Source organism: Nomascus leucogenys, chromosome 20 (assembly GCF_006542625.1).
Source record: "Nomascus leucogenys isolate Asia chromosome 20, Asia_NLE_v1, whole genome shotgun sequence".
Classification (NCBI taxonomy): Eukaryota; Metazoa; Chordata; class Mammalia; order Primates; family Hylobatidae; genus Nomascus; species Nomascus leucogenys.
The window spans coordinates 70,388,602-70,412,897 of NC_044400.1; the positions used below are offsets into that span (position 1 = coordinate 70,388,602).

Sequence of the window (24,296 nt, forward strand, 5' to 3'; positions counted from 1 at the left end):
TATGTATACATGTGCCATGTTGGTGTGCTGCACCCATTAACTCGTCATTTAGCGTTAGGTATATCACCTAATGCTATCCCTGCCCCCTCCCACAACAGGCCCCGGTGTGTGATGTTCCCCTTCCTGTGTCCATGTGTTCTCATTGTTCAATTCCCACCTATGAGTGAGAATATGCGGTGTTTGGTTTTTTCTCCTTGCAATAGTTTGCTGAGAATGATGGTTTCCAGTTTCATCCATGTCCCTACAGAGGACATGAACTCATCATTTTTTATGGCTGCATAGTATTCCATGGTGTATATGTGCCACATTTTCTTAATCCAGTCTATCATTGTTGGACATTTGGCTTGGTTCCAAGTCTTTGCTATTGTGAATAGTACCACAGTAAACATACGTGTGCATGTGTCTTTATAGCAGCATGATTTATAATCCTTTGGGTATATACCCAGTAATAGGATGGCTGGGTCAAATGGTATTTCTAGTTCTAGATCCCTGAGGAATTGCCACACTGACTTCCAAAATGGTTGAACTAGTTTACAGTCCCACCAACAGTGTAAAAGTGTTCCTATTTCTCCACATCCTCTCCAGCACCTGTTGTTTCCTGACTTTTTAATGATGGCCATTCTAACTGGTGTGAGATGGTATCTCATTGTGGTTTTGATTTGCATTTCTCTGATGGCCAGTGATGATGAGCATTTTTTCATGTGTTTTTTGGCTGCATAAATGTCTTCTTTTGAGAAGTGTCTCTTCATATCCTTCACCCACTTTTTGATGGGGTTGTTTGTTTTTTTCTTGTAAATTTGTTTGAGTTCATTGTAGATTCTGGATATTAGCCCTTTGTTAGATGAGTAGGTTGCAAAAATTTTCTCCCATTCCACACAGACACATTTTCTATACTGCTTGAAGAGAAAGTGTGGATAATATGAGAGGACTTTTTAAAAGAAACCTCGGTTGGGATACAGCAAATGATTAATAACCTAAGAAATGGAAATGTCAAGTTTATCATCTAAATATTAGTCAGCAGACTTGAATTTGTTTTGGAAAAGGATCAACAGTCATGCATAAAGCAGAAGAAAGGCACCTCTGACACCAAAATTCCCCTCTAAATATCAAGATCTATTCAAACAAGACATTCAGAAGCACAGGCAGGATAATTAATAATCCATTACATAAGTAGCATTTGCTTATTTTAATTACTAGAAACTTCAATTAGGTCTCTTCCATTGTAAAATGAAAAAAAAAAAACACAAAACAAAAACATAAGCCTGTTTCTCAGGTAATGATTTGTGGTTGATGTTCTTAGAAGTCCTAGTACCTGGCAATGACTCAGTGCTCAGGTATAGGCCAGCAATGGGAGGGGAGAGAGCCCCGCCTGATACCTATGCATACGGGAGGGGCACATATGGTCGAAGCAAACTCTAGTGCTAAAACAAAATCCTGAAATCCAAGTTCCATTCTCTGCTTAAAACCTGTCACTCTTTTGCTTTTGTTTTCAGAGAAGTGTTTGAACTTCTTATACTACTTACTACGTTATTTATGATAGGTGCTTCTTTTTGTTGTTGTTGTTTCCACTTCAGACACATCTATTACCACTCTTCTCTTATGCCTCTTTGTGCTTCACCTGCATGAAATTCCCTGGGTTCTCAGATTGTTTCATGCTATGACTTGCCTTCAGGCTTTTGCTCATGCAGATTCTGCCTGAAATTATCTTCTTTTCTTATAAACTATTTAGAACTGGCTCTTATATCACCTGCCTGGGAAACCTTCTCTCATTTCTGCCTCATCCACCTGTCACACATGGGCTGTGTCAGTGGCCTCTTCTCCAAGGAGCTAAAATATTCTTTTTAGCTGTTATCTGTACCTGAAAGAAAGACCCTCCCTGGAAAAATGACTCCCTTACTTTTCCAAGAATTGCAGATGGATTCTTACACAGCCTTTCTTCTGTGTCTAGGAATCTCAAAAAGACAATGTACCAGAGAGGTGACTTGGACCAAAGAGTAAAACAAACAAAATTAAAATAATTAAAAATGTTCTACTGGCCTGTTGGTATTTAAGAGTTGCCAGTGGGAGTAGATGATTCTGTACTGCACCTTGTTTCTCATACATTACCAATGATACAGGACAGAGTCTGAAGGGAAATGGCCATTGCTCCTCTAATGTTGGAAGATGATATGATCAATATGAGCAATAACAACTGTGAAAATATTCCTGCTGCCAGGAATATTTTTATTCCTTTACTTAGGATGGATTCAGATTGTATTGTGTTTGAAAATTGATGCTTACCCCTAACAGGTGTGTGTGTTTGTATATTTTCTTGATCTAACATCTATTTATTTGGTGATTAAGAAGAATGAGGGGGTTTCTTAGTTGGTTTGAGTTGCAATAAAAATATCATAGACTGGGTAGTTTATATACAACAAAAATTTATTTCTCACAGTTCTGGAGATTGGGAAATCCAAGATTAAGATGCCAATCAATGTCATTCCTGGTGAGGGCTTGTTTCCTGGCTTGCAGAAAGCCAACTTCTTGTTGTGTCCTCACATGATGGAAAAAGCGAGGATCTTTCTTGGGCATCTTTTATAATAGCACTAATCCCAATAATGAGGATTTGATCCTCATGACTTAATCCTTTCTTCTAATATCATTACCTTGGCGGCTTGGATTTCAACATATGACTCTTGGGAGAACACAAGAAAACATTCAAACCATATTGGGAGCATTGCAGCACCTCTCCTGGGAGAAGAGAATTTGAAGGGGCTGAACAGCTTTGATAAATGTATAGGGCCAGAATTGGTGTTAAAATATTTTGCTGAAATATTAGACTGAAAGACTTAGACTCTGAAAAATGTAGTTCTGCCTCTGCAAATAGGTGAAGCACTGTCAGGGTACAGATTTCTGGTCCAGACCAGCCCTGTGGATAGGAGTTAGGCATCAGCACTGAAGACTTTGAAGAAGGTGGTATTCTGACTGGAGTGGGGCACTATAGATTGGTAAGTTGTCTGGGAAATCTGAACAATCAACGTTTCTTATAGTTTCCTTTTGTATGATTAGGATATTCACTTACTGAGCCACTGCCCTTTGGAAGGCATTGTGCTAAGTGTTGGGATAAAGGGTAGATTAAGGCAGTAAAATGCTTTTCCTAATGTGATTTAGAAACTTGATGGGGCAATGCACACAATAAAAACAAATGCAAAGAAATAAACATGACAATTTCAGGTCATGACAATAGCTATGATGAAATAAAAGTGAGTTTTTTGTTAGCACCTCATGGCATGGGGGTGGGGGACTAATTGGATAGTCAGTTAAGTGGGGGCATTTGAGCTGAGACATGATATAAGGGTGCCAGCCAAGTGAAGGTCTTGAGGGAGTAAATTTCAGATAGAAAAAAATAACAAATGCATAAACCCAAAGGTATGGAACCAAGCTGAACATCTTTTTTTTTTTTTTTTTTTTAGATTAAGTTCTGGGATACATGTGCAGAATGTGCAGGTTTGTTACATAGGTATACATGTGCCATGTTGGTTTGCTGCACCCATCGTCATTTACATTAGATATTTCTCCTAATGCTATCCTTCCCCTTGACCCCCAACCCCCAACAGGCCTCAGTGTGTGATGTTCCCCTCCCTGTGACCATATGTTCTCATTGTTCAGCTCCCACTTATGAGTGAGAACATGTGGTGTTTGGTTTTCTGTTCCTATGTTAGTCTGCTGAGAATGCTGATTTCCAGCTTCATCCATGTCCCTGAAAAGGACATAAACTCATTATTTTTTATGGCTGCATAGTATTCCATGGTGTATATGTACCACATTTTCTTTATCCGGTCTGACATTGATGGGCATTTGGGTTGTTTCCAAGTCCTTGCTGTTGTGAATAATGCTGCAATAAACATAAGTGTGCATGTGTCTTTATAGTAGAATGATTTATAATCCTTTGGGTATATACTCAGTAATGGGATTGCTGGGTCAAATGGTATTTCTAGTTTTAGATCCTTGAGGAATCGCCACACTGTCTTCCACAACAGTTTAACTAATTTACACTCCCACCAACAGTATAAAAGTGTTCCTATTTCTCCACATCCTCTCCAGCATCTGTTGTTTCCTGACGTTTTAATGATCACCGTTCTAACTGACATGAGATGGTATGTCATTGTGATTTTCATTTGCATTTCTCTAATGACCAGTGATGATGAACTTTTTTTTCATGTTTGTTGGCTGCATACATGTCTTCTTTTGAGAAGTGTCTGTTCATATCCTTTGTCCACTTTTTGATGGGGTTGTTTGTTTTTTCCTTGTAAATTTAAATTCCTTGTAGATTCTGAATATTAGCCCTTTGTCAGATGGGTAGATTGCAAAAATTTTCTCCCATTCTGTAGGTTGCCTGTTCACTTGGGTGATAGTTTCTTTTGCTGTGCAGAAGTTCTTTAGTTGAATTAGATTTCATTTGTCAATTTTGGCTTTGTTGCAATTGCTTTTTGTGTTTTAGTTATGAAGTCTTTGCCCTTGCCTATGTCCTGAATGGTATTGCATAGGTTTTCTTCTAGGGTTTTTATGGTTTTAGGTCTTACATTTAAATCTTTAATCCATCTTTAATTAATTTTTGTATAAGGTGTAAGGAAGGGGTCCAGTTTCAGTTTTTTGCATATGGCTAGCCAGTTTTCCCAACAACATTTATTAAATAGGGAATCCTTTTCCCATTGCTTGTTTTTCTCACGTTTGTTGTAGATCAGATGGTTGTAGACTTATGGTGTTATTTCTGAGGACTCTGTTCTGTTCCATTGGTCTATAGATCTGTTTTGGTATCAGTACCATGCTGTTTTGGTCACTGTAACCTTGTAGTACAGTTTGAAGTCAGGCAGTGTTATGCCTCCAACTTTGTTCTTTTTGCTTAGGATTGTCTTGGTTATATGGGCTCTTTTTTGGTTCCACATGAAATTTAAAGTAGTTTTTTCTAATTCTGTGAAGAATCTTTGTGGTTGCTTCATGGGAATAGTGATGAACTATAAATTACTATGAGCAGTATGGCCATTTTCACGATATTGATTCTTCCCATCCATGAGCATGGAATGTTTTTCCATTTGTTTGTGTCCTCTCTTATTTCCTTGAGCAGAGGTTTGTTGTTCTTGAAGAGGTCCTTCATATCCCTTGTAAGTTGTATTCCTAGGTATTTTATTCTTTTTGCAGCAATTGTGAATGGGAGTTCACTCATGATTTGGCTATCTATTACTGGTTTATAGGAATGCTTGTGATTTTTGCACATTGATCTTGTATCCTGAGACTTTGCTGAAGTTGCTTATCAGCTTAAGGAGATTTTGGGCTGAGATGATGGGGTTTTCTAAATATAATTAATTTTTCCCAGATGAGGTGATGCCCCACCCTCCTGCTAGCCCTCCCTGGGCTACACCCACTGTCTAACCAGGCCCAATGAGATTAACTGGGTACCTCAGTTGGAAATGCAGAAATCATCTGCCTTCTGTGTTGGTCTTGCTGGGAGCTACAGACAGGAGCTCTGCCTCCAAGCTGAACATCTTTAGGGCACAGAAAGAGGGCCATGTAGTTTGGATCCATAGAGTAAAGGGGAGAGAAGTAAGAGAGAGATTGGAAAAGACCAGCAGGAACCAGGTCTTAAAGACCATTGTGAAGATTCTGGATTTTAAGTGTTACAGAAGTATTGGAGGGCCCATATAATACAGAATATGATCTAATTTATAATTTTAAAAGTTGTTCTGGTTGTTGAGGGGAAGTTGATTTTGGGAGTGGGGGAAAAGAGTAGAGTATGAGAAATCAGGAAACTATTGGTTTAGCCAAATTACAAATAATCATTTTCATGTGCGTCCATGTAAAGAGACCACCAAACAGGATTTGTGTGAGCAATAAAGCTTTTAATCACCTGGGTGCAGTTGGGCTGAGTCAGAAAAGAGAGTCAGCGAAGGGAGATAGGGGTGGGGCCATTTTATAGGATTTGGGTAGCTAAAGGAAAATTACAGTCAAAGGGGGGTTTTTCTCTGGCGGGCAGAGTAGGGGTCACAAGGTGCTCAGTAGGGGAGCTTTTGAGCCAGGATGAGCCAGGAGAAGGAATTTCACAAGACAGTGTCATCAGTTAAGGCAGGAACAGGCCATTTTCACTTCTTTTGTGGTGGAATGTCATCAGTGAAGGCAGGAACCGGCCATCTGGATGTGTATGTGCAGGCCACAGGGGATATGATGGCTTAGCTTGGGCTCAGAGGCCTGACAATCATGAGTTGTTGGGATTGGGGGATCTCACCGGAAGGGTAAAGAAATGATTGAATTGGGGATCTTCTGGAGGTGGATATGACAGGATTTGTTATTTATAGTGCATGGATTTATATACTCTGACCTCACCATGCATGCCACCCTCAGTGGTATAAGATACGTGTTACCACCTTGCAATGTGGTTTCATAAGGAATGCAGTGTTGAGGCAAAAAAGAAAAGCCTGCCCTGCGCCTCATTCACCTCACTGCCCAGGCCTATCAGGCAGTGTAGTAATAGGGTCTCAGACAATAATGGCCCTAGAATTTAAGATGCAACCAGCAGCAGACAGAGGGTTGGGAAAGAGATATCAAAGTGCAGAAAGAGGCTAAGCACAGTGGCTCACGCCTGTAATTCCAGCACCTTGGGAGGCTGAGGTGGGCAGATCCCTTGAAGTCAGGAGTTCGAGACCAGTCTAGCCAAAATGGTGAAACTCCGTCTCTACTAAAAATACAAAAATTAGCCAGGTGTGGTGGTGTCCACCTGTAATCTCAGCTACTCTGGAGGCTGAGGCGGGATAATCCTTTGAATCCGGGAGGTGGAGGTTGCAATGAGCCGAGATTGCACCACTGCACTCCAGCCTGGGCGACAGAGCAAGACTGTCTCAAAAAACAAAACAAAACGAAACAAAATACCAACAACAACAACAAACGTGCAAAAATAATTGCCAAGGACATCCCTCCAGGAGAGACGTGAGACAAACCATCTCTTTGTCGGGTATTGTGAGGAAGGTGATGCTTTAGGGGTTAGATGGACAGGGGATGAGATGGAAGAAAATCTGTGTGTTGCACACTTTTCACTGAATTGTCATCATGTATTTGTCAAATCCTTCACTAAAATATAATCACAGAAGGGTAGAGCTAAGTCGTATTAACTTTTATATCCTAGTGAGTGGCTCAGCCTCTGGTACCTAGTGCCCAGTTAATGCTTCTTGAATGAATGGTGGAATTCTTTATTGAAAACGTATTGGTTTGAAGACTTAGGCTTTTTTCTGACTTTCTAAGCAAGTGTGGCAGGAACAGAAATTAGCAACAGGAATCCTGCCTTTTTTTCTACTTTTATGCTTTGGTAATCATGTTGCTGTTCCATATTTATCACTATGAAATAGCTGAACCTTCTCCAACAGAGGCCTTTTTTTGCCCCGTCCTTGCATGACGCAACTTGTATAGGCCAGCAGGAAGGCATATACATTGATACAAAATGTGAATATGCATATTAACATTCTCCCAAAGGATGTAGACAGCTCTAGGTATCAGCTTAGAGGTTCAGCCTGGCCCCTGGTCAGCACATTCTACGAGCTCGTGGAAAAGGGCAAGCACAGACTATTTACAGCCACAGAGAAATGGCCTCATAAAAATGCATAAGGGTATGTGCACAGCGATGACTTGGATGAAAAAAGCAGTGTTTACATACTGTTACACTAAAAATATTCACACCTCATCAAATTGTCAGTCTTGTTTGCTGGCAACAATGGGAATTTTCCCCCTGTAAGACGGTAATAGCTCTCAGTGGAGCACTGCGCATTATGTCTCATTAATCCTTCCCAGATCCCAGCGAGGTGGGTGGTGAGGGTTCGTATTCCTGTTGTTTCAGAAAAGAATAGAATGAGATTCATTTCCCTGCTGTCTGCTCACACTGCTTCATAGAATGATGGAGGATATTTGCCATCTCATTTTCGAAGCCTGATTCACTGTGGCCCTTGGGGCTTGGTCCTTCCTAATGACATCTGGTCTACTGCCCTTTGTGCTGATGAGAACACGAAGCCCCAGAGGAGGGGAGTCAGTTCATAAAGCCCTCTCAGCTACTATGGAAAATCGAAGCCCAGCTCACTAATTTCCTACCTAGAGAAAGGTAGGAAGAGTAAGAGCACAAACCTGTATAAACACCTATTAGCTGTCAAGAATTTTATAATTAATATTATTTTGGATTCACTATGACAATCTTGTAAGATTCGTTTTCTTCTTATTAATTATTATAAGTTTCTAAATAAAAAGTATAAAGATCAAGCATCACATTTCCAGGATTCAAACTGGAGTTTATTTGACACCAAAGCTGATATGGATGAGATGTCACACACCCTCCATGCTGTATCCACCAGAGGGACTGACACATAGCAGAGGCTCAAAGATGTTTCTTTCTTGATTTGATCTGGCAGAGTAAAGACAGCTTTGGAGACAGACAGACCTGGATTCAAATGCAGATCTCTTCCTCACTAGGTGGGCATCCTTGGGTAAGTCAGGAATAATGCCTGAGCCCCAGTTTTCTTATCTATAAAAGAAATAAAATATACCGTGGCAGGATAGGTGTGAAAATGAAATAAGAGAGTACAGAGAAAGTGACTATCATGCATAAGGACTGCTGTATATCTGCTGGTTCCCTCTGCTCCTCCCCATAATGGCAGTCTTGTATGTTTTTAAATAATAATCTTCTTAGAAAACAAAACAAACCCACGCGTTTCTGGTCTTTTTTTTTTTTTTTTGCTTCCCCACCTGGAGTTGACTTATTTATAGTGCCCAAGATGGTTAACATCCTTCCTATTGATTTTCACTAATTATCAGCAACTTGCAGGGGTCACCTTCTCAAGCCTCATCTCAGGAGGTCATTGAGTGAGGTTATTTAAGCTTCTTGGCAGTAGAAACTATGCTCCCAATACATTGACCACTGACCATGTACTAAGCATCTAAATGTTGCACGAGACACTGAAAGCTAAAGCTTGGTGAGCTCGGGGTGCCAACAAGGGCCCCTTCAATACCTATGAAACCTTGGTAATTTGCTTAATCTCTCATATAGTCTTCTCATTTATATAATAGGCATAAATATAAACAGGTTTGAGAAGATTAAACGAAATAATATATAAACAGTGGTTACTCAGTTCCAGCTACATAACAATGGTTTGGTAATTATTAGTTATTAATAGCATTAGCAAAATACTTAGTAAAGGGAAATTCGTAAGTGAATTATTTCCAATGTAAGGAGGTATGTAATTAATTTATTCATTATCCAATGTGTCTTTAAATTTTTATATTAAATATCAAAAAACATGTTAATTATAATTATGTAGTAAATATATATTAAATATTATAAAAATGCATACATTATATAACATAACAGCAAAATAAACCATCCACTCACCATACTGTGAAGACCACCATATGAAAGCACTCATCTTCTCTTTTCAGAGGCAACCACAACCCTTAATTTTGTGTTGAGCCTTTCCTTGCCTTTCTTTATAGTTATACCATTTATGTTTGCATTTGTTAACAATAAATTTTGGGGGGGGGTTCTCATGCTTTTGACATTTATATTAATGTAATCACATTGCCATTGATCTTCTGCTATTTGCTTTGTTTGCTCAATGTGGTATTCTGAAGCGTATCCATGTTGTTCACATAGCTGTAATGAATTCTTTCAGTACTATGCAAGAGGACAGATATGGAGGAATTCACTTACCCATTTCACTCTTAATAGGCATTTTAGTTACTTCCTTTACATTTGTTTTCTTGTTACTATAAGTGCTTCTAGTAACATTATTATATAAATTGACGGTATACATGGGCAAAATTCTCTGCAGCATAGATACCAGAGAATGAAACTGATGGGCTGCAGGATGTGAACATTTCCAACCTTACTAGATAATGCCATAGCCTTGTTACACAAAGTAGCTATGCCCATTTACAATCCCACCTGCTGTCTATCATGGTAACGTCTGCCTCACATCCTTGTCAACACTTATTATTCTTAGTCTTTAATATTGGCCAATCTATTGGATAAAAAATTGTCCCCCCTTGTGGTTTTAGTTTGCATTAGTTTGATTACTAGCGAGATGAAGAATATTTTAAAACTTGTCATTACAGTTTCTAATTTTGTGAGATGCTTATTCAGGACATTCCCATTTTATGTTATTAAATTGTTTGTCTTTATCAATTAATATAAATTGTATATACATGTATATACAGTCTGGATACTAATTTCATCATGATATATTCCCAAACATCTTCTCTTGCTTGGTGACCTGTCACTTCAGTTTCTGTACTATGCCTTTGGATGCATAGATGTTCTTAACATTGACAAAGTATATCATTCATTTCCTCAAGATTTGTACTTTCTATTTCTTGTTTATAAACCCTTCCTTCCCCAGATGTCATCAAGATATTCTGGTATTCTCCTGTATTATATTTTAGAAGCTTTATATTTTTTATTTTTATATTTAAATATTTAAACCAGCTGAAATTGATTTTATGTGTGGTGTGAGATGGGGTTAATTTTTATTTTTGTCCATATAAGTAACCAGTTGCTCTAAGATTATTTGCTGAATGGTCATCTTTTGCCACTGATCTGCAGTGCTGGCTGTCATAAATCGGGTTTCCATATATGTGTGGTCCTGTTTTTGTCCACCTTTTTCTTCTTCTGTACTTATTTGTCTCTCTGTACACCACCAGCCTGCTTTAATTACCCTCACCTAATAATGCCTGGTATTGTGAAAGATAAAACCCCAAATTGTTCTTCCTTAGGAGTGTTTTGGCTGTCCTTGGAGCATTGCTATTTCATATAAAATATTCAAGTCATTTTGCCAAGTTCCTTAAAAATAACCTGTTAAAACTTTCTTAGAATTATATTGACTTTATAGGTTTGTAAATAAATTTGGAAAGAAGTGTCATAAATATTGAGTCTTCCTATCCACGTACATATCTCTTCTTTAAAATTTTGTCCTCCTTTAATGTTTTTCAGTACAGTTTTGTATTTTCCATAAAGCTCTTTCCCATTTCTGTTAGATTTATGTCTAACAGACATAAATACTTAATTTTATAAATGTTTTCTCTTTTAAAGTCTATTTTCTGTATGTTCATATTTCATATTTTATCAAGAACTTCTGATACTATATCTATTGAGCTTAATGGTTAATCTGTTGATTTTCTTTTTGTGTGTGTGTGTGTGGATAATCATATAATCTATAAATAATATTTTTTTCTAGAAATGTGTAGCTTCTGTTTTTATTCATCACTTTTATTCCATTTTATTTCATTAGGACTCCCAACAGATATTGAATGAAAGAGGTGATAGTGAGCTCTACCTCTTATTCCTCATCTGAAGAATTACTTGAGGCCTGATTTGGACCTGATTCCTTCAGGGGAGATTTGTTCTACTAATTCGAGAATGCTCTAAACCAAATCTTTAGATAGGAATTTTCACCCAGTTATGGAGATTTGGAACAATAAGCCTGATTGGAGGCCAACTTATGGTTAAGAATGTTCAGAGAGCTTTTTGTCTTCCACACAGTGTAAAAGTTTGTGACAGGATCATCCTTTTGTAATCACTTTGATGGTAGATTCATTTTATGTTCAGTCTTAAATTAAGGTCATAGCTCTTTGGGAAATCTCCTATCAGATTTCCCACTTCGGGTGAGCCTTGGGGGTTGTCTCCTTGTTAACTAGTGCTCAAGACCACTGGAGCTCAGTAAACAAACCCTGGATGTGAGCTGACTTCAGTGCTATGCTCAACTTTCTGGGTTACACTTGTGCCTTTAGGTTTTGACCTTTACATATTTTTCCTTCTTTGTCAGTCCATTGATGAATTTAATGAGAAGTTTGTGTATATTGTATTCAGCATTTTCAGTGTTATGGTGTTTTGTTCATAGTATTTCTGGAATTACATGTCCCCAGTGTGCATTTTCAGCACAACCCCTATGTTTGTTGGTCATTCAGTGATGCATAGCAAGACACTATCCTCTGTTGTGAAGGAGTTCACAGCAGAGTTGGGAAACAGGCATATAAAATGGCATTGCAATACAGGATCATATGTGTTTTCATACGGTTAGCCATATGAAGGGTGACTGGATGGGATAGGACATTCAGGAGAGAAGGAGACATACTTTCAGAGGCTGCTAAGAGAAAGAGTCTGGGGTATTATGAAATCTTTGTGTTTCCTACGTATACCATGTATTCTAGGAGGTAAGAGATGAATATTTCACTATTAATGGACAATGCAATGAGTCTCACAGAGATTAACTGATTTGTTCGTGGTCCCATGGGTAGCAAACCAAAAATCTGATCTTTTAAATCTAAGTCCAATGCTGTTTTCAATCCTAACACTACTGGATGTTGAAAGCTGAGATAGTCCCTTCTCATACATTCTTCAAGCTCCTAATTCAGTGCTCTGGCTACAGAAGATTCATAACTGGTGCTTATTCATCACTCAAAAGCTCTCATATTTGGAGAATTTACTTGTAAATTCTTCAAGTAATTTTAAAAAATTTTTTCTTGCTTTTTTTCCATTAAAAAAACTGTTCAGAGAAGGAAAATGCTCTGGGAAGACAAGCCCTATTGCAGCTGACAGTGAGCCTCAACCAGTGCTGCTAATAAAAAGTAAGAAAGAGGAACCTGCTGGGGTTGTATCATTGGAGTTCCAAATCCTCTACAGGGTGCTGAGCTCTCCCACTTCGCTAGTTTAACAAGGTTCCACAAATGTTTGCTCTTTTCTTCCTGTTCTTTTTTTCCACTGGGTTGTTCTGAGAGCTGGTTTGTGTAACCCGAGTGTCTGGTATTTAGCCAAAGCTTTACACTTTAGTTTCTACCTCTCTGGACCTGGCCAGTTGCTTTCTCTGACTTATCGAGACTTGGTGTTGAATTATCCTACCTAGAGATGACTATGCATGGAGGTAGCTCTAGAACTGGATACACAAGGAACCTAAAAAGAGCAATCTGGTAAAAAGGCAAAGACAGGGACTGCTTCTTCAACTGTATTTGTGTAGCAGGCTTACAGGTTGAACTTAGGTTACCTGACCCCTTGATCCTTGCATCCTTTATTCTCACATGAGAATGAAGCTGATAGTGATACTTAATTCGTTGGGCTCTTGTAAGGATGAAATGAATCAATATGTGAAAAGAATTTTCAAAACCATTTGCTATGACACAATTGCTCAATAGATACAGGCTATACTAATACTAACACTAGTAATGTTTACCATTAGATTGTTTATTTGGGGTGGTGTTGAGCTGACCATGATAGCATTACTGAGGAGTGATAGACTTCTCCCTTTTGGCTCTTCCAGAAGCATCTGTAGTTCCAGAAACATCTGTTTCTGGTTGACAGTAGAATATAATTTAAGGTGGCAAGAAACTTCTTACTTGCCCTAAATCTTTCCTAAGCATGCACAGTTTCTAAAATGCTGTCAATATTTGAGAATCTTTCTTTTATACATTTGGAATTTCCTATTTAATTGGCTGACAAAACAATAAACTAGGAATTTGGAATCAAAACATTTGAAATAGGGTCTTTGCTACTCTGTCTTCTCCCTATATAGCCTTGGGCAAGCCTCTGTTAGGACTTACTGATATCTAATTCTTCTCTTCTTGTGGGTAATCACAGTCGAGTGAGGGCTTTTTGTTGCCCATTGGCTGTAAACAGAAGCGACACATACCACTTCTGGGCTGAAGCATTTATCAGTGTGAGATCTTCCACTTTTTTTTCTTCTCCTGCCAAAGTAGCTATTGAAGAGGTCTCACATTAAGATTGCAGATTCAAAATGGTGATCAGCTTGGAGTCTCAGCTCACCACTTGGAGGAAAGTTATTCTGGAGAGTGCCCTGGATTCAAATCAGAAAGAACTTTGTGTAAAAAAAATACCCTTTAGATTTGGAGGCTGTTTGTTAATTTAATGTAACCTATCCTATCTTTGATTAATCAAACCTCTTAACTGTTCTGAAGCTCAGCTTCCTCATCCTAAAAGTGGAACTAATAATATTTAGAAAATTGTGGAATTTTTGAAGGGTAAAACTAAACAAGGTAATACGTGCAAAATATCTAAGGTAGCATCTGGGCATAGAGGAATTGCTCCTAGTCGTTATTATTGTGTTTAGTGTCCCATGCATAGCCTCAGGGATTCTTGACAAAGGTAACCGTGAAAGGTTCCTACTTTCAAGAAGCATGAGAAATGTTGAGAAATTACAAAGATTCCCATTTTAAGTTGTGTTCTTCTGACCTCTTTTCTGGATGTCACTTAGCAACCAATGGGGGAAAGAGGGACTATGCTTGTTTAATTCCTCTATTGCTCAAATGCTAATGCAGATAGGGCAGTCCTCAGCATAAGGAAGGAATTAGCTTTTGTAGTCTACCTGCCCTGTCACTCTGTCTTCCAGTGTCCTCTTTCTGTTTCTTCTCAAACTTTATCTCAGTCTCTCACTTTTCCCCAGTCTCTCCTTATGCAACTAGAAATCAACTACCCAATGAATTGCCCCGCCCTGGTTACTTTTCCTGAGAATCAGAGATATAAGTGCTATCCTCACCTATGTTGCTGCTTTTCTGAGCCAATTTTGCAGTGTTCAATTAGTTCAATAAGAACTGAACTCATGATAGCTTAATAGTGATTTGTTAAGTCTTACTTATTTGTTGAACTTTTTAAAAGAGCTCTTAAGTGAACAATATGATCTTTTGAAATTCTGGTCTTAAACTGCACTTACACATCTCAGGCTAGTGCAGCTCCAGCAACAAAGAATCCTGGATTCTAGGGTTGGAATAGAGTTTTGTTCTCCACCATGTGAAAGAAAATAAGGAGCTAATATTTATTAAGTACATGTTAGTCTATTTATGTGTGCTATCTTATACCACACTTATTTTTAAGGTAACAAAATATAGCTTGAGAAGATTAACTTGAGAAATGTCACATGCCAAAGATTTCTTTTGTAGCTTTTTTCTTCCATTGTCCCTTGTTTTGACTTTGGTCAAACTAATAGCATTATCATTTTATTAACAAAAGACATAGATAATTCATGAAAATAGTGAAAAGTAATAATAAACAGTAATTTTAAGAAGCATTAAATTCTCTTTTGTAATAAGATGTTAGATATGTTAGCTGGAGGAACATAGTGATGATTATCTCCATTATGCTTTCAGTCATATTCAAATTAGCCTAAGGCTTGTCTAATACTGTCTTCATGAGCTCATAGGGTTCATAGGATCTCAAGAGGGTAACCACTGATATGGTATAATCAAATCACATAATATATTCAACAACAACTGCCAGAAATATCTGTTGGATTCTTATGTATTATATTCTATTCTGGACCAGGGAGATTGAGTAGCATCTGTATGGAACTTGCCTTTTACTGGGGGGGAACAATTAACAAAATGAATAAATAAATTAATATATTAGAACTAAAAATTATTATGGGGAAAATCAAGTGGGGAAGGAAGATAGGGACTTCTGGAATGTGTGTGTTTGAAACTTTAAATGGGGTGAGTAAACTGAGCAAGAAAGATGAAATAACTTCCTGACAGTCATGAAATTCATAAGGGGCAGATGGGAAACTGTTCCCAGTGTTCTAACTTTCAAGTCCATTGGCTTCTGCTCTATGAATTTTTTATGGAAGCCAGTCCCAGGATAAATAACAAGAATGAAATTGTTCGTTGGTACATTCTTAAAAATTCTTTTGATTTCAGACACAGGTATCTGTCTTGAATTTGCTTAATCAAAATAGGCAAGTTTTGTGTGGAAGGACACTAAAATAGTTCATCTAATGTAGAAGGGCAGGGGTCCAGTCTGGTCTCTGGGAATGTGAAAGCTGATGAGATGGTCTTTTCATTGTCCTTCTCTACTTCTCTCGGATCAATTTCTTCCACCTGGTTAGAAGATCTGACTGTCAACAATACTGTCTTTTGATCTGGGAAACAGGGGGTCCTGGTCTTCCCAGCATCAGAGATGTCTGAGTTTTTGGAGCCCCTGTCTCTGGGTCTGGCTACGCTAACTGGTTGGGATGCCCTCTGGGGAACTCTGAACCTTATGTGGAGTCGACCAGATGCTGTGAGTTGCTCTAGGACTTGTGCCTACAGGGCTGTCTTGGGACTTGGAGCCTGCAAGCCTTCCAGAAGGATAGCCTGGTAAGCAGATTGCTCCTACTGGCTGGTTCAGTATCTATTTTGCAGGATTGTATAAATTTGGGCTACATAGAAAGGTATAAACATGACAGTTTGGGGTGATTCTGTCTCTCAGGTCTGTGAAAATTATCAGTACAAAGATGGAGTCACTCATGTCAAACCCTAAGAAAATGGAACTGGGAGGCCATGAAGGAAGGGCACTCACACAGGTATGACAATAACAGGAACTGCCACAAAGGACTTCCCCAACCAGAACTTTCCAGTTAAACCTCTTTTATGAAGGCCTTCACCTATCAACAGCTAGCACCACCAATGAACCAACACCACTGACTTTGATAATCTCCTGTAAACAATGGTCTTGCCTTTAAAAGCTTCCCCTTAGGCACAGTGGCTCACACTGTAATTCCAACTATTTGGGAGGCTGAAGTGGGAGGATCGCTTGAGCCTAGGAGGTCAAATCTACATTTATCTATGATTGTTCTGCTGCACTCCAGCCTGGCTGACAGAACAAGACCCCATCTCTAAAAAAAAATTAAACAATTTAAAAAAGCTTCCCTTGCTTATGCCTTCTCAGATGTGCCTATGGTCTGCCATAACACACATATCCAAAAATGCAATCCTTTATTCTTCCTGAATAAACTCTTTGTTTTGGAGAGTTGATCTCTATGTCACTCATTTTAGGTTGACAGGTCAAACAGAGGATGAGTTAGAGCTCTGGGTACCTATGGTCCACTGACAACAGTAAGCTTGAGCCAGAGGCATGCCCTGCATGAAGTCTCCCAGTCTGTGTCTTAACAATGGTGCCACCTTCAGTTTACAGAATCCAAGTAGTAGGGATTAAAAGCAGTGGAACCGAAACTGTTGGATGAGTTGGGAATCCAGATTTTATTCTGTACTAGCTTTGTGATGCTGAGCATGTTATTTAACTTTTTAAAGCTTCATTTTTTTATCTTCAAAATGGAGAGATGGGATTTTCATGATTATTATATGAGATAACATTTGAAAATTACCAGGAACAGTACCTAGCATATAAGCATTGAATAGGTATCATTATTATTATTATTATTTGGAGAGATTAAGAGAAGTTAAAATATCTCACCCAACATCTCATAGAAATCTAGGTTTCAAATCCCAGTATTCTGTAGACCACGTGTTCTTTTGAATACGCTACACTACATTCTTAGGTAAAAGGGATGAGTGTCCAAGAATAAAACCAATGTGGTGATGAATTTATTTGATGATTAGAGCTTTTGACCTAGGAACACCCTGAGTTTGCCTTATCCTGACACAAACATTTCTAAAATACAACTCAAGCCCAAAGTGTGTGATAGAAGCAAAACAAGAGAACATTTACAATTTTGTTGAATGCTGCTTTTTTGTTAAGGGGGAAAAACACACATAAAGTTAATTGGTACTTTGAATTGCAAAATATTGACACTTAAGTAAATTTAACTCACAAAAAGGAAGTTATATCAAAGTCCAAAATGCTGAGGGGAAAGTAATCAGCCCTTATATTGTATGCAATAGTAAATTAAATTGAAATAGTTATTCTGTAATGTTCAAGCTGTGACTTTAATTATCCTCAAGTCTGAGAATTCTAAGTTAAAGTTTTCACAGTAACCGTAATTTTTGTCCCATTAAAAAGCTAACAGAATTAGCTTTATTTGAGACTTTCCCAGATTAGAAATGGCTTGAGCCTGTTGAGTTGGTTTGTAGTGACAACTGGAATTGTAAAGCTGCCTTTTAACATGTTTAGATGTTTAGTTATGAGTATTTGTAAATTTTGAAACTTCTTGCTTTTTATTAAAATTTGCCAGGTATATCAGTTAGCTAAGAACTATTTATTGGGCACTGTATTAGTCCATTCTTACACAGCTGTAAAGATACTACCTGAGACTGGGTAATTTATAAACAAAGGAGGTTTAATTGACTTACAATTCCACATGGCCTCAGGAAACTTAACAATCATGGCAGAAGGGGAAGCAGGCACCTTCTTCACAAGCTGGCAGGTAAGAGTGTGAGCATGTGAAGGAGGAACTGTCAAACACTTATAAAACCATCAGATCTCATGAGAACTGACTCACTATCATGAGAACAGCATGGGGGAAACTGCCCCCATGATCCAATCACCTCCCACTGGGTCCCTCCCTTGACACATGAGGATTATGGGGATTACAATTCAAGATGAGATTTGTGTGGGGACAAAGCCAAACCATATCAGGTACATATTGTATGTCAGCCTTAGTGGCAAATGCTAAAAAGGAAGAAAGGAAGAAATACAAGCAGGGAGAGAGAAGAAAAGAATACACAAATGCATTAATTACCAACCGTGTGTGTGTGTGTGTGTGTGTGTGTGTGTGTGTTCATGCACATGGGCATATGTTAACATGGCCTTTTAGGAGCCCAGTGTGGCAAGGAAGTGACAACTTCAATTTAAATGAGAACTGAATGTATCACTAATCAAATATGGCACTTCTGGAGAAAGTCTATCATTTCCAGTAGCAGATGTCAGTGAATGGCCTTTGATGTTTCATGCCCAATGGCTGGGGAGGAAGTCCCTGCCAGAGAGTTCCTAAACAAGTGAAAGTTGAAATCAGAGCCCAGATACCTTCCTAGGACAATGACTAACAGTGTAATGTTTGCAGGCATGGCAGAGGCCCTGGGACAGGGCTTCAAAAAAAAAAAACAAAAAAACAAAAAAAAAACCAAGAATCTTACTGACCTAAAAGGACACTAAAGGATGGCAGACAAGAAGAACATAAAAATAAGAGCAACCAACCTTTGTTGATTGTATACTGAGGTTAATGTGAAATATTGAAATAGCCAATATATTCTTCCTCACTTAAAAATTGCATTGCTATGTGTCTAGCTACCCCGTGAAAATAATGGATTTCAGTATTTCAAGGGGAGACAAGATACCACCTTCAATACAAAGTTATTCCTGGGATTTGAGTGTGAAATTAGATTTTATTCCTGTTATTAAGGCCATGGAAAGATAATGGGTTTTAAAGCCAGTCTTTGAAAATCTTCACTTTACATACTAAGGTACAAGTACAGGAACTCACTGTAAATGAATTTAACTACTAACCATAGATGGGGTAAAAAAGCATGACATGGAAGTCATTCATGGCAGAACTGCACAGTCCAGTACAGTAGACAATTGTGGTATGTGGTTATGGCATATAGTAAGTCCAATTTGAGATGCATCATAAGTTTCAAAGACTTAGTATAAATAGAGTAATGTAAAATATTTTGTTAATATTTTATGTTGATTCTATTTTGAAATGATAATATTTTAGATATATTCAGTTAAAATATATTTAAATTGATTTTGCCCGTTCGTTTTTACTATTTTTAATATGGCTACTAGAAAATGTTAAGTCACATATGTAGCTTGAATTTGTGGCTTGTGTTACATTTCTATCTGGACTATCTCAAAGGGGAAGGAAGGAGAGAATGGGCATGTCAGAGCTCTGCCCTATCTAGGGTGATCACATCATTTCTTTTTCATACCAGGATATTTGGAGAATAAAAATGGGCACCGTAGACAATGATTTTGGGACAAGTGGCATTAACTGGGATTGTCCTAGACAATGAGATGTGAGGTCAACTTCCCAATGAATAAGGTGACTGTGAATGCCACAGAGAAAGGGCAGGTGAGAACTGTCATAGATGAGTTTGTTTTAGGGAGATTTATTTTTCCATGCATTAAACAAAAAACTGAAGTTTGTCCCACCTGCTTCATGCTCTTCCTACTCTTAGAAAATATCTATAGCTTTCTATTTTTGAGGAGGATTTCAGACTAAAATCCAGGTTCCAAGAACTTCTTGGATGGTAGAAATTATTATGAAGCATTTGGATATATTAAGCCTAAGTCCATCAGAAACATATGGATTATGTTTCCCTTTAGAACACAAACACACTTAAAATTTAATGAGAAAAGTATTTGGCAAGGGGCTTCCAAATACTTTTCTTTGATTTTGTTAAATCCCCAGTGTTTTCATGCGTGTACAGACACACGATCATTTAGAGGATGCTCTTCACGTGAATGACAGGCTTGCTTTCCTCTGCCAGAAAGCAGGCTCAGCTTTCCTGATGTACACCTGGGTCCTTTGCTTAAGGGCTGGATCCCAAAGACCTTGAAGAACTAAAATGTCCTCTGATCTGAAATTTGGAGAGTCTAAAGGCAGGTGGAAGAATCTGCCACACTGAGGAAGTGTGGCCATTGGTAGCATCTCCCCTCAATAGAGCCATGGACATGGGGACACAGGGAAACATGGGAGTAGAGAAAATCAAGATTCTCAACAGCCAAGCTCTGCCTTTTTTCAGGGTGGTGAGGAAACTGGAGAGGGGACTTGTTCCCTACTCTCTCCTCCTCAGCCCCACTTCATGGCCCTGAAATGTCCTTTCAGTATTTGTGTTTTAACTCAAGACTTCCAGCATCACAGTAAGTACTCATGTCCATATCAACAGCCCGAGCTGAAATACGCAGGGTATTAGTCTGTTCTCACACTGCTAATAAAGACATACCTGAAACTGGGTAATTTATAAAGGAAAGAGGTTTAATGGACTCAGTTTCACATGGCTGGGAAGGCCTCACAATCATGGGGGCAGGCAAATGAGCAGAGTCACATCTTACATGGTGGCAGGCAAGAGAGTGTGTGCAGGAGAGGCCCTTTATAAAACCATCAGATCTCATGAAACTTATTTACTATCATGAGAAGAGCATGGGACAGACCTACCCCCCAGATTCAATTACCTCCCACTGGATCCCTCCATGACATATGGGAATTATAGGAGCTACAATTCAAGATGAGATTTGGCTGGGGACACTGCCAAGCCATATCACGCAGTCATTATTATTACACTTCTCCTCTTTAATTTTGAGCATGCTGATTCCCTTGATGGAAATATCCTGTCCCTCCTTTTCCCAGCTGGCTCCTCTCACTGCCCTAGTGGGTTCAGTTCAGATGCTTCTCTCCCTCAGGAAGTGTCTCCTGATTGTCTCAGAAGGCATGGAATCCTCCCTGGAAGGCCTCATAAAGCCTTTATCAGAATGCTTTCTCATAATGAACTGTGGTCATTGCCTTCCTCAGCCACCTCCCCACTCCGTGGGAGCCCCTTCAGGGAAGGAGGGACCTATGTCCCCATCTTCAGGGTCTGTCATGTGATAGCTGCTCATTAAACTTTCATATTTCATAGTTCCTTTTATCATTGGAGAATCACTTTGACACACAGGAAATGTAAACTGACAAAAACCTGAAGAGGTTGACAGATGACTAATAAATTCCCATTTTATTCATGAGAACATTGAAAACTCTGAAATGCCGAGTGACTTTCCTAACACCCAGTCCAGGACTGCAGGAGCTAAAAGTAGAGACCAATATTTACTCCAGGAGATCATAGTAGAGCTCAGTATTTACTCCAAGGATCAGTTTTTCAGGTTATTTTTCCCCACTAAACTTGCCAGTTTTTTTTTTTAATTAAACACAGACACATCAGGCCACAGACAGACATGTTTTGAATTTTGGATCTGATCTTAGTTTAAAAAGAAGTGTTTTTACTCTAGTGAAGGCTGATGGAAAGAGGCCTGTGAAAAATAGAAAGCCTTTTAGTAAGATGTTCTCAAAGAGGTCAGGGATCTCATGTTATAAGACAGGGGTTCAAGGTCTGTGGGTGGGATAGCTGAGGTCCATGAACCCCTGGGTTGGGGGCAAAATCTTGTGAGTATTTCTCTGGGGGGAGGATATGAAAGTTTATTCTTCAAAGGGAAGCGGATCCGACAAGTTAAGGTGAGAATATCTAAAGCCTCCTTCCACCCCTGGACAGAGGGAATGTTTTGCACTTTCTTGAGGATCAAGCTATTGCCTATGGGCCAATTTCCTCCTGCAAGCCCCTCCCAGGGCCAGTGGATGCCAAGGCCTCTAAGGAGGGGTCCGTGCAGCCTGCTGGCATCATGTGTATCGACACTTCTGCTTTGCAGGCAAGCTAATCTGTCCCTTGAGCTGCTTGGCTGAGATTCTTTGCCAGATCTGATAGGAGAATTTAACCTTTCCTTTTTCTCTTTTGGCACACACTCAATGGAATCCAAATAAAGAATGAAAGAGACTTGAAAGGGAATTTCCATTACCAAACAATTCAGTTTAAATTTCCGACCTTTCCTCTACCTATTTTTTTTCCATTCCCTCCTTTCTTCCTCCTCAACATTTGGAACTCAAAGCTGGCATAAAACCTCGTGGGGACATGTGGAAAGCCAGAGACCAGGAACGTGAGTGGAATTTTCCAAATTAAGGTGGATTATTGGCCTTCGTTGCCAAGCAAAGTGGAGAGGCCTGGCTTTTCGGCAATGCCTTGGAGCAGGAGTGCTTCAACATCTGGAAGAGGGTTTTGGCTTTCATGTCTGGAAGAGGGTTTTGGCTTTCATGTCTGGAGCGACACATATTCTGGCTTCATGGAACACTTTGCATTCTTTGCTACCCATTCTGAACTGTCCTAGCACCAAGTCATTGCTCCTGCTGCTCATAGAACACAACATGAAAAAGCGTTCAGTGAACAGCTATGAGGTCAGATATTGTCCTGAAATCTCAGGGTAACGGTCATAGCTAGAATTCACTGGGGACCTATCTTTGCCCAGTATTATGCCAGCTTAACAATACTAAGAGGTAGGTCCAACTTATTTTCCCATTTGATAAGAGGACACTGATGCACAGAAAGTAAAATACATCTCCAAGCTCTCATAGACAAGATGTAGAAGAACCAGATTGCAAATATAGGCAGTCTGGCTCGAGAACTAGCCAAGAGTAAATCAGAATGGAAAGAAACACGGAAAGGAATTAACAAATTGTACTTACCACGATGGGGAGGTGAAGGAGTCAGAATAACAAAACCAATTCATGTTATAAATCTAAGTTTTAAAAACAACATTTGTTTCTTCTTGCCCTGATTATAAAACAATAGCCCATGTTTATGATAATGACTTTGGAATTACTCCCCCAAAGGTAGCTGGTATGGAAGATTTTATAGACAGTTTTTTCAAATTTACTATGAAAAGTGAGTTCACATCCTATACAAAGATATACAGAATTTGGATGAAAATATTCAATATTTTTTATAATAATGATAGCTAACATTTATTGAGTGCTTACCAAATGTCAGCTACTGTTCTAAGCTTTTTACCTATGTTAGCTCTTGTCATTCCTCCAACAGTCCTATGAGATAATTGCTATTATTATCCTTCTTTTACAGGTGAAGTAAAGTGGGTGTGCCTGGGATCATACACAGCTGGTGAGTGGTAGAGCCAAGTTTCAAATCCATGGAGCCTGGCTCCACAGCCCACACTCACAGTCACTCATCAACACCTTTCCATGCTATGGGTTCAAGAGTCCTTTCTTTAGTGGTTGTTTTTTTCTCCATGCCTGTTCAGTTGGTCAATGTAGCCGTGTGTGCCAAATGCTGTACAAGATCTGGAAATAGCCAAACATGTTTTTGTGAGGACTCTGCAACAGAAATTAAAGGCAGTTTATAGCAAAGACTGGGAGAAGGTGCTGAGTCATGCATGTGACACAAGGGGGAGTGATTGAGAGTTATTCTTGCCCAGTGGAAATCAATTTCATCCTGATTGTGCCCCCCAAGTAGAAAGTGTGATCTATCAACGTTTGTTGATTAAATGAATTAATGGCTAGTATAGCTGGTTGCAAGTACTGGGAATACAGTATGGGAAAGACCTTGAAATAAGTGGTGGTGTTTGTTTTTCCTTCAATCATTTGGAGATCTTTCTGAGAGGGCATGTTTGGAAAGTATACTTCAGAGCAGTAGTTCATAGCAGACTTAAAATTACAAACAAAAATATCAACACAAGCCACTGGGCAATCTGAAGACTGTTGAACTGTAATTAGGTAATGAGTCAGTGCCTCCCCATTGCACAGTGTGGGGTCATCAAGTGTTGAGTATTGGGACTGCACACATCTCTGTACTTCCCTGACAATTACAGTCCTAAGCAAAGCCTGTTAGAACAACAAGGCATCATTTGTCTTTCAGAACTAATTCTGTCGTTGTTCCCCTTGAGGTTGCATTTTTTTTCTAATTTCAGGAAGTTATTTATTCATTTATTTGTTTTGCTATAAGTTCTGGGATACACGTGCAGTACGTGCAGGTTTGTTATA

The 24,296-nt window shown here is 38.9% G+C and overlaps 1 long non-coding RNA gene across 2 annotated transcripts in view; it reads left to right on the forward strand.

The window, feature by feature from the left end:
- Positions 1–24,296, forward strand: part of LOC115831863 — a 183,901-nt gene that overhangs the window by 131,571 nt on the left and 28,034 nt on the right. Inside the window, exons 5-6 of one of the 2 annotated variants that reach the window (XR_004027353.1) lie at positions 8,421–8,495; positions 23,380–23,418. This is a non-coding gene — a long non-coding RNA (uncharacterized LOC115831863). The remainder of the gene's footprint in view (positions 1–8,420; positions 8,496–23,379; positions 23,419–24,296) is intronic. The other variant, XR_004027354.1, reaches the window with a different exon arrangement.